The 11061-nt window shown below is 33.8% G+C and overlaps 1 long non-coding RNA gene across 1 annotated transcript; it reads right to left on the minus strand.

The window, feature by feature from the left end:
- Positions 1 to 6573: 6573 nt before the first annotated feature.
- Positions 6574 to 7933, minus strand: LOC143059776 (uncharacterized). Its single transcript, XR_012973601.1, has 2 exons — positions 7412 to 7933; positions 6574 to 7235 (listed from the first exon to the last, which is right to left on the minus strand). It is a non-coding gene; the product is annotated as an uncharacterized LOC143059776 (long non-coding RNA).
- Between the last annotated feature and the right edge of the window lie 3128 nt (positions 7934 to 11061).

The raw sequence follows: 11061 nt of genomic DNA on the forward strand, positions 1-11061 counted from the left end.
TAGAAGACCTATCATTTAAAGTTTCATACCATTAACACCGGCAGGAATAGATTACCGTATGGTCATTTTTTTTATAAATTTTCTGTTTACAAAACTTTGAATTTTTGGAAAAACTAAGGATTTTCTTATCCCAGGAATAGATTACCGTAGACGTATTTGGCACATTTTTTTGGAATTTGGGTCATCAATGCTCTTCAACGTTGTACTTGTTTGGCTTTATAACTATTTTGATCTGAGCGTCACTGATGAGTCTTATGTAGACGAAACTCGCGTCTGGCGTTTTAAATTATTTATAATCCTGGTACCTTTGATAACTTTTTACACCACTCGGTCGATGACACTGCTGGTGGACGTTTCGTCCCCGAGGTTATCACCAGCCCAGTAGTCAGCACTTCGGTGTTGACATGAATATCAATTTTATGGTCATTTTTTTTTTATAAATTTCCTGTTTACAAAACTTTGAATTTTTCGAAAAACTAAGGATTTTCTTATCCCAGGAATAGATTACCGTAGACGTATTTGGCACATTTTTTTGGAATTTGGGTCATCAATGCTCTTCAACGTTGTACTTGTTTGGCTTTATAACTATTTTGATCTGAGCGTCACTGATGAGTCTTATGTAGACGAAACTCGCGTCTGGCGTTTTAAATTATTTATAATCCTGGTACCTTTGATATTTTTTTACACCACTCGGTCGATGACACTGCTGGTGGACGTTTCGTCCCCGAGGTTATCACCAGCCCAGTAGTCAGCACTTCGGTGTTGACATGAATATCAATTTTATGGTCATTTTTTTTTATAAATTTCCTGTTTACAAAACTTTGAATTTTTCGAAAAACTAAGGATTTTCTTATCCCAGGAATAGATTACCGTAAACGTATTTGGCACAACATTTTGGAATTTTCGGTCCTCAATGCTCTTCAACTTTGTACTTGTTTGGCTTTATATAGATAGAGGAAGATGTGGTGTGAGTGCCAACGAGACAACTCTCCATCCAAATAACAATTTAAAAAAGTAAACCATTATAGGTCAATGTACGGCCTTCAACACGGAGCCGTGGCTCAAACTGAACAATAAGCTATAAAGGGCCCCAAAATTACTAGTGTAAAACCATTCAAACAAGAAAACTAACAGTCTAATCTATATAAAAAAACGAGAAACGAGAAACACGTAATATAAAATTACATAAACAAACGACAACTACTGTACATCAGATTCCTGACTTAGGACAGGTACAAACATTTCCAGCGGGATAAAACGTTTTAATGGTACCAAACCTTCTCCCTTTTTCTGAAACAATAGCATAACATCACAACATAGAAAAACACATATAACTATTTTGATCAGAGCGTCACTGATGAGTCTTATGTAGACGAATCGCGCGTCTGGCGTATTGAATTTTGATCCTGGTACCTTTGATAACTTTTTTTCATACCATTAGCACCGTGTAGAACGCCACATGCCGGGGTGTCAGCTATGTTTGACACGGGGTGGCAGTTTTGGAGCGGAGAAAAACGATCAAGGTAAGTTCATGTATCAAATTCATTTTTTGAGAATTGTTACCATCAAATATTTCTTATCTTTCATTACTTGCAACCTTTTTTTTCTCGAATTTGTCCAAAAGTATAGAATGATGTTTGGTTCCATTTCTGATTGTTAATAATGGATGCTATGTCTTCTCCGGCTTTTCATCTGCGTTATATCACCGTTTTGTAATCTTTTATTACGATATTTAATTCATTAATTTCATATTGTTGAACTTATAAAATTGAGTTCGAAAAACAGTGTTTTGAATCCATTTAAGTTTTTTTTTTTCCTCTCTTGCGCTTGAACTTTTTTCGAAATGTTTGGAAATTTCATTTTTTTTTTTTTCAACAACGATGCCAAGGTTGCTGTTTTTTGTTTCTAATTTTTGAAAAGAATGTTCAAAAAGACGAAAACGAGCACCTCGTTGTTTGATTAGTAAACATCCTCATCAGGTAAGGTTAACGCTACGATTCCCCCTACGATTAGTAAACATCCTCATCAGGTAAGGTTAACGCTACGATTCCCCCTACGATTAGTAAACATCCTCATCAGGTAAGGTTAACGCTACGATTCCCCCTACGATTTGATTCCGTCGAACAAGTAAATCGTACAGCATTCTGTTCACAATAGTATATATACGATTTTCCATAAGATTAACCAAACGACATATTTTTTAAAAAGTGTTTCAATTTAGTCGAAAGCAAGAACACATGTATTTGAAAATCGGAAGGAAAATCGTACCGTGTAAAAGTACCTTTACAGCTTCAAACATTCAACAGGTGAATGCAAAAATCAATGCCCCAAATAGGAACGTGTTTTCCATATTGTCTAATTTATTTTATTATGATATTGATTTACCAGGATTGGCAAACAATTAGTCTTAATACAAAGTCATGTATAGTGGTACATTTATCTTTGGGTTTAAGTACAGCGATAAGCCTTTAATGTCATTCATTTAATAGTTATATAGTAAACTAAATGCACGAAGAACATTAGTATAAAGATATAGTTTGACCTGTTGTGAATAATAGACTGTTGGGGCCTTTTATAACTTGCTATGCGGTAAAGGTTTTATTCATTGTTGTCGTACGGTTAGCTATTATATTTGCTAGATTTTACGTCATTTGATATATTATGGACAGTTGTCTCACTGGTAAGCATACGACATCTCCTTGTTTATATTTAATGTTATACACGTTCAGAAATTGATCTAGAGTTATTTTGTTAAGAGAGGACTCCAAAGGGAGGGATCCAGTTGAATGTTTTGTCAGTATTTACAAGATTTAAAAAAAAATATAAAAGGGGAATTCATTCAACATAAAAACAGACACACATAAAGTAAAATCACAATAATACTGAACTCCGAGGAAAATTCAAAAGGAAAGTCCCAAATCAATTGGCAAAATCACAATTTGAAACACATCAAACGAATGGATTACAACTGTCGTATTGCCGACTGAGTACAGATATTTTCTTACGTAGAAAATGGTGGATTAAACATGGTTTAAAGGCTAGCTTCACCCCCCACTTGTATTACAGTCGCATTAAATTCCATGATACTGACAACGGTGTGTGAATGAGACCAACAGACATAAAAGTTAAAAATGTCAAAAACAGGGGTACAGCAGTCAAAATTGTTTTATAATGACTATAAAAATAAACAAATATGTAACAGAGAAGCACAAAATGGAATATAATGAAAAGCATATTAGCAAAAAATTGAATGACACTCTATATAAAAACAGACAATTCTTACTTCTTCATTTCATATCAAGGAAGATATGACTACTTGGAAGTGAGAGTTTTGAAAATTAATCTTTTTGGTGATTTGTTTTTATTTGTGTGTTGTTCGCTTGCGGTCTTGTTGATGTATAATCTATAAAAAACCAACCAAAGATGTAGTAATATTTCCAATGAGACAACTTTTCAAAAGAGACAAAATGACAGAGATTTACAACTACCGGTGACCGTACGGTCTTCAACAATGAGCAAAATCCATACTGCGGTCAGCTGTTAAAGGCCCCGAAATGACCAATGTAAAAAAAAATCAAATATCTCTTTACTTTCAGGTGGTATCTGTATGAATTATATACATAGGTCCTCAATCTACAACATACTTGTTATGTATTTTTTTTGTCGAGCCTGCAACTTTTTGGTGCAGAAAGATCGACATAGGGATAGTGATCCGGCGGCGGCGGCGTTAGCTAACTTCTTAAAAGGTTTATATTTTAGAAGGTGAAAGACCTGGATGCTTCATACTTTCTATATAGATGCCTCATGTTACGAAGTTTCCGTCAGTCTCATGTCAAATGTCCTTGACCTCATTTTCATGGTTCAGTGACCACTTGAAAAAAAAGTTCAGAATTTTTGTAATGTTGAATTCTCTCTTATTATAAGTAATAGGATAACTATATTTGGTATGTGCGTACCTTGCAAGGTCCTCATGTCCGTCAGACAGTTTTCACTTGACCTCGACCTCATTTCATGGATCAGTGAAGAAGGCTAAGTTTTGGTGGTCAAGTCCATATCTCAGATACTATAAGCAATAGGGCTAGTATATTTGGTGTATGGAAGGACTGGAAGGTGTACATGTCCAACTGGCAGGTGTCATCTGACTTTGACCTCATTTTCATGGTTCAGTGGTTATAGTTAAGTTTTTGTGTTTTGGTCTGTTTTTCTCATACTTTATGCAATAGGTCTACTATATTTGTTGTATGGAATGATTGTAAGGTGTACATGTCTAGCGGGCAGATGTCATCTGACCTTGACCTCATTTTCATGGTTCATTGGTCAAAGTTCAGTTTTTAAGTTTTTGTCTTTTTATCTAATATTATATGCCAAAGGTCAACTTATTTGGTGTATGGAAATATATTAGAATCTATATGTCAGTCCCGCAGGTTTTATTTGACCATGACCTCAATTGCACGGTTCATTGCACAAAGTTAAGTTTTTGTGTTTTGGTCTATTTTTCTTAAATATAAGTAGTAGGTCAACTATATTTGTTGTATGGAAGCTTTGTTAGCTGTACATGTCTGCCTGGCATGGTTCATCTGACCTTGACCTCATTTTCATGGTTCATTGGTCTTTGTTTAGCTATCTTGGTTAATGTTAAGTTTATGTGACAGTTGTAATAAAGCTTTATACTTAGGACTATCAACATAACATCAATGATTAGTAAAGAAGGCGAGACATTTCAGTGTGTACACTCTTGGTATATTATTAATATAAACACAATGTTCATGTATGTAAAAAAAAATTAAGAAATTGGAGCAAATCTGTTTTAATTTGCGCTTGTAACCTGTTTATGGTCAGTATGAGTTTCTCTAGACGCTTGTCAAAAACAAGAAGATCAAAGAAGTTAGATAATTACTTTCACAAGCAAATTAGATATATTGATGATGTTCTTTCCATTCACAATCCAAACTTTTCTGATTAGGTTCCATTAATATTTCCCCCAGAAATAGAAATTAGAGAAACAACATACACGGCTTTACCTGCCTCATGTTTAGACTTATACCTCGAATTTGACAAAGGGGTTACCTCAGTACCAGAATCTATGACACATTAAGGCAACAGTAGTAAACCAGTAAACCGCTGTTCGAAAGTCATAAATCGATTGAGAGAAAACAATTCCGGGTTTCAAACTAAAACCAAAGGAAACACATCAACTATAAGGAAAAAAGAGACGATGTTAATTTTGAAATCATCATTTTCTCCATCCTTGGTAGCAATATAACAACTTCACTTGCATATGGGATATATATTTCCCAACTCATTCGGTATTTAAGAGTTTTCAGCTGCTGCTAATACTTTGTAAAACGTCGCAAGTGTCTCAGCAGAAAGTTAATGAACCAGGATTATATTAAAGAACGTCTCGTCCTTTTTCTAAAATAAGGTCACAGAAGATACCAAGATTTTGTTGATAAAATATTCCGTATCAACTTCACATATAATACATATATATAATATGATGGTCTTAAAGTATACTAGATTCTAGATACTGACGTTATTTATCATCTTAATTACGCGTTATAGTGTTCTTTTGTTTTGTCATTGTAAATTTTAACTTTGCTGTTTATTTTATATTTTGGTAGTATCTGTTTGACGTGACTCGGGACTTATACATCCCGTCGTGTTATGGTATTTTTTTTTTGTATTCTTGTCTTTCGTTTTTTTTTAATTGTGCGTTGTCTATATGCCTTTTTGTTTATCTTTGTTGACATATTTCTTTGCTTTTTTTAGTGATCAAGATTATTACACAATGTTGATTGTTGAACCACTATTTTTGACATTTTTATCTATCATGTCTGTTAATTTTGTTTACCCACTGTTGTCAATATAACAGAATTGTATGCGCATGTCTTTAGCTAGCTATAACACCAGGTTTAATCTACATCAGAAAACGCCTGTACCGCGTCGGAAATATGACAGTTGTTATCCATTCGTTTGATATGGTTGATCTTTTGTTTATGCCATTTGATTAGGGTCCGATATTTTTTTTATTAAACTTTTTGAAAGTAGACAAAAGAAATGCATCCACGTGGCAAATGCTATATTTTTTGGAATTGTTGTATGGATTGAAAAAAGTAAAATCACAAAAATACTGAACTCTGAGGAAAATCTAATCGGAAAGTCCATAATCACATGGCAAAATCAAATGACAAAACACATCCAAAACGAATGGACAAGAACTGTCATATATCTGACTTGGTACAGGCATTTTCAAATGTAGAAAGTGGTGGATTAAAGCTGGTTTTATAGCGCTAAACCTCTCACTTTGATGACAGTCTCATCAAATTCCGTTATATGACGTTATTGGGGATTATTAAGGAAACATTGTAGCATTTATCTGTATAAATTTCTTTCTGAGCATGCTTCTTAGTTAATTTCAAAACTAACCAAGAACAAGAACAAGACCAAGAACATTCAAACGCCTTCTCCACACCAGCGCCATCCCTCACCCGGTGGGACATAAAACAGTCTAGATATTATTCAATGAATTTCTTATGAGGGCGCTGGATCAATATGAAAAACAAAACGATACTGTACACAATTGAAAAATAATATAATAAAAAAAAAACACCATAAAAACCGACACCAATCTTTAAAAGGGAAACAGTATATATAAATTTCGGATATGATATAACCTTGGTCAGTATAATGACAAAATTTACAACAATCTTTTTTGTGAACCCTTTTCTCTTCACATTATACGAGTTCATCTGGGCTCATGGTGTCTTCAATTAAACAACTAGATTACACTTTGACACCCGAAAAAGAGGATCGCATGATAGATTCACTGTCTATTTTACCCGTTGAAGGGTATGTAGGATGTACACGAACAAAGCAGACATCTCCTTGCTTTAAAGCCAGTACTGCAAATCCAGTGCAGCCGGTATGATCATTGTCTGTTGAACTGCTGTCAACAAATATCGTATTCCGTGAAATGCTATTTACTGTTAGTTCTACGGAGGCATAACTGCCTGCTCCTCTAGGAAAAATAGTGTATGAAAGAATATATACACCATTGATTGGTACGGTGAATGCGCCACTGTGTTGGCTATAAGCATGCCCTATATTTGTTTCAACGTGATCAAATATAAGAGTATGATGTGGTATAATAGCCTCGTGTTTGCTCATGTACGCATAAAACGCTACGTCGTTTGTTTCTGTTTCTGAGTGGGAACCTCCTTCCAGTAATCTCGAAACTGAAAAAGAAAATATTCTACCTTATAGATATAAGATTATTTAAGGGCACACTGGGCATTGCAGCTCAAAATGTTGCGTTTACGACATGCGTTTAGATCATAGAAAATTTGATTTCTAACAACTAGAAATATGACAATAACTATACAATAATAAAATTAGGAGAAGCTAGACCTACGACGATTTTTGTATTGATTTCCACCAATCTCCCTTCTTTCACCATCTTTATGCCCTTTTTCGGATTTGTCAAATGGAATAAAATCCTCTTTGGTTGCATTTCTGGTTGTGAATAACGGATGCTGAGACTTTTCCGTCGTTTCATCTGCTACTTCTTTCCGTGTTGTCTTTCTAAGACATGAATGTTTAAGTTCGTTTATTTCCTGTTGTTGGCCTTTCTGTTCCTGAACGAGAATTGAAATTTCGTTTTTCTGTTTTTGAACAACACTGTGCAGGTTTTTATTTTCTGTTTTTAACTTTTGCAAAGTTTCTTCAATACGACGGAATCGCTCACTGTTTGTCTGGAAACTTTCTTCTTCGGTTGATGCACCGAACACGGTATATCCAAATGCTACGATCACTACACAAAATAGAAAAGGCTTTTCCATATTTTGAAATAACTTCAAAAAGTTCAAAGATAATATAAGAGTGATTTATCACGATTATTTGTATTGGTTTGGATATAAGTCAAAGATAAGGTTCAACGTCATTATGTAGTTGATTCGAACCTTGATAAACTAAATGTAATCTATGCACATGTATTTATTTGTTGTAAAAGTCTGAACAACAGAAAATAGGAATACAATGAACTAACTGGATAAATTCTATTAAGCCCGGATCACAATTTTAAAAAGGGATAGTTTTCACCTTAAAATTTGGTCGGTTTTACGAAACGCGCGTCTGGCGTACTAAATTAAAATCCTGATACATTGTACCTTTGATAACTATTTACGTGATTTGAAAAATGATTTGAGAACTCGGGATAACATGCATACGTAATCATCCAGTGTCTGTCCATGTATAATGTGCTGTGACAATCAAAATTACCATTATATTGTAGCAAACAAAAGAAAAAAAAAACCAATAATAAATTCAGCAAGATTTATTATAAGAATTTCTAAGACACGTGAAATGACAAGTTCACTGTTGAAATATCTGAATGTTCGATATTAGTCTTTTCTCTATCCGCAATTTAACTACGACATGCAACAGCGCGGAATTGAAACGGAATATTATGTCCAATAAGTTCACAAACTAGTGTTATGTTGTAGAATTTACCAAAAAAAGAACTCAACAGATAATTGGAGGATACTTACATTTTTTTTGAATCAGTCTATTTTTGGTGTTTGTATATTTAGTTACAAAATAAACTTCTGGATCGCTGTATAAAACTTTAAAAGGGAAACTGCTAGAACATTAACACTGTAGAAGTATTTAAACTACGCATCGTTCAATGTTATCATTCTGGAATTTTTATGCAAATCAAATAGAAAGGTATTATCTATTCATCTACGATTGTTCTAGTGATTTCTAAACTACACAATTATGCATTATTTTGTGACCAACTATAAGTAGGTAACCCGATTAAGTAAACATCTTTTAAGACAAACAAAATTGTCAAGATAAATAACAATTACAATATCAACTCAGTATACTGATTCAGTTCTATAGTCATATCTCAATACTAGGTATGAAACATTTCTGGAATTTAATGCGACATTCCTACAAATGAGAGGTTCAGCTAGCTATCAAATCAGATTCAATCCAGCATTTTCTAAATAGGAAAGTGCCTATACCAAGTCAGGAATAAAACATTTGCTATCCATATGTTTGGTGTGTTTGAGCCTTTAGATTTTGCAATTTGATTAGGGACTTTCCGTTATGAATTTTCAGTATCAGGAATCAGTATTTTTTGATTTTTTTTCATACAAAATTAATAACTAAGCTAAGGTAACAAGAACTCTTCCAAAAAATAAAGCTGATCTTTGGTGTTCCGGAAGGTTAAACAGATTCAAATTATGTTTCTCCTGTGACCATATTTTTGTCACAAGAATAAAGGTCAGTTAAAGGATGTATTAAGGTCAGACTGTTTATTCATTATGCTTATCTTTAAAACCACAGAGTATTGTAAGAAAATAGATGACATTTTTTTTTTATCTTTTAATGTTGGTGGCAATATGATATTACCAGCCATTTAAAGTTTGTGTTAAGCTTTTTTTATTTAACATATCTGAATGATACTTCTTTCTTATAATCCTTCTTTTCTCACATACAATTGAGAATGGAAATGGGGAATTTGTCGAAAAGACAACCATCCGACAAAAGAGCAGAAAACACATATTTGTAATTGACTTTTTTTCTCTGCGTGTTCATGATGATGGTAAAACAAAAGAAATATATATACAACATGCATATCGAATGCAGTGGAAACTATACATTACATCTAAATGGTTTGATATCAATAATTGTGAGATTTCACTAAATTTTGTTCGAAACATCTAAGTTTATTAATTTTAAGACCCTATATTGTTGCGTTTTATCTTTAATATTCATATAAAAGAAGAAGTTTTTTTTAATTAACCACACGAAGAAAATATTCTGTTTCCTTATGGTCTGAAAGGTAAAACTAGGTAGCGGCAGGTATATATACATGTATGTATAAAAGGGTTCGATACAAAGAGAGAAAGAATAAACAGTGAAACCTTGTTAAACCAAATCCTGTATAAACCGAAAACCTGTATAAACCAAACATATACTTAGGCACCGTCATACCAACTTTATGCTTTGTTAACCTGACAAAACCGAACATCCCAACACCGAACACCGGCCAAAACCGAACAAAGTCTTAAGTGCCGAAGAAGTTCGGTTAAAACATGTTTCACTGTAGTACAAATGGGGTAAACACTATTGTGACAGTATTTTGATCTCTAGATTGTTTTGTTTTTAATATTGTGTTGTTCGATTGCTGTCTCATTGATGTATTATGCATTTATATTGCTTTACTTTCATGTGATATCGGCATGAATTATACGTAAAGGTCCTCAGTCTAGAACATACTTGTTTTGTGTTCCTTTAGAAATGAAAAACTTTATGTATGTGTAAATATGAAATTTAAAATGAGCCCGTTATTTTGCATTTGTGTAGGTCCACTTTATTCTGATATTCATTGGTTGAATTTGAATTATTGTGAATAATTGAAAAAAAAAAATTGTTGCATTCACCTGCCGAAAGTCCTATCTAAGCATCCTATCAATAAAGATTGTATTCAAATCGAAGAATATTCATTAAGTGTATTTATACATATGTTATCAACAACTGGTATTGATTAGCATTTATTTTATGAAAATCTTATTGGGCTCCAATATCACAATAAAGTCGTCGTTTCAAGTAAGAGTCAACTTTAGATTACACTTTAACTCCCGAGAAAGAAGAACGCATGATAGATTCACTTTCTATGATACCGGTAGAATGGTATGTAGGATGTATACGAACAAAGCAAACGTCCCCTTGCATTAGAGCCAATACTGCAAAACCTGTGCAACCGGTATGATCGTCGTCTGCAGAGCTGCTGTCAACAAATATCGTGCCCCTTGAAATGCTATTTACTGTTAGTTCTACAGAGGCATAACTGCCCGGGCCGTAAGGAAAAACCGTGTAAGACAAAATATAAACCCCCTTAATGGGTACGGTGAACACGCCACTATGTTGGCTATAAGCATGCCCTATATTTGTTTCAACATGATCAAAAATTAGAGTATAATGTGGAGAAATATGCTCAGATTTGGTCATGTACGCGTAAAACGCTACGTCGTTTGTGTCTGTAAGTGGCTG

The sequence above is a fragment of the Mytilus galloprovincialis genome, chromosome 14, assembly GCF_965363235.1.
Source record: "Mytilus galloprovincialis chromosome 14, xbMytGall1.hap1.1, whole genome shotgun sequence".
NCBI classification, from domain to species: Eukaryota; Metazoa; Mollusca; class Bivalvia; order Mytilida; family Mytilidae; genus Mytilus; species Mytilus galloprovincialis.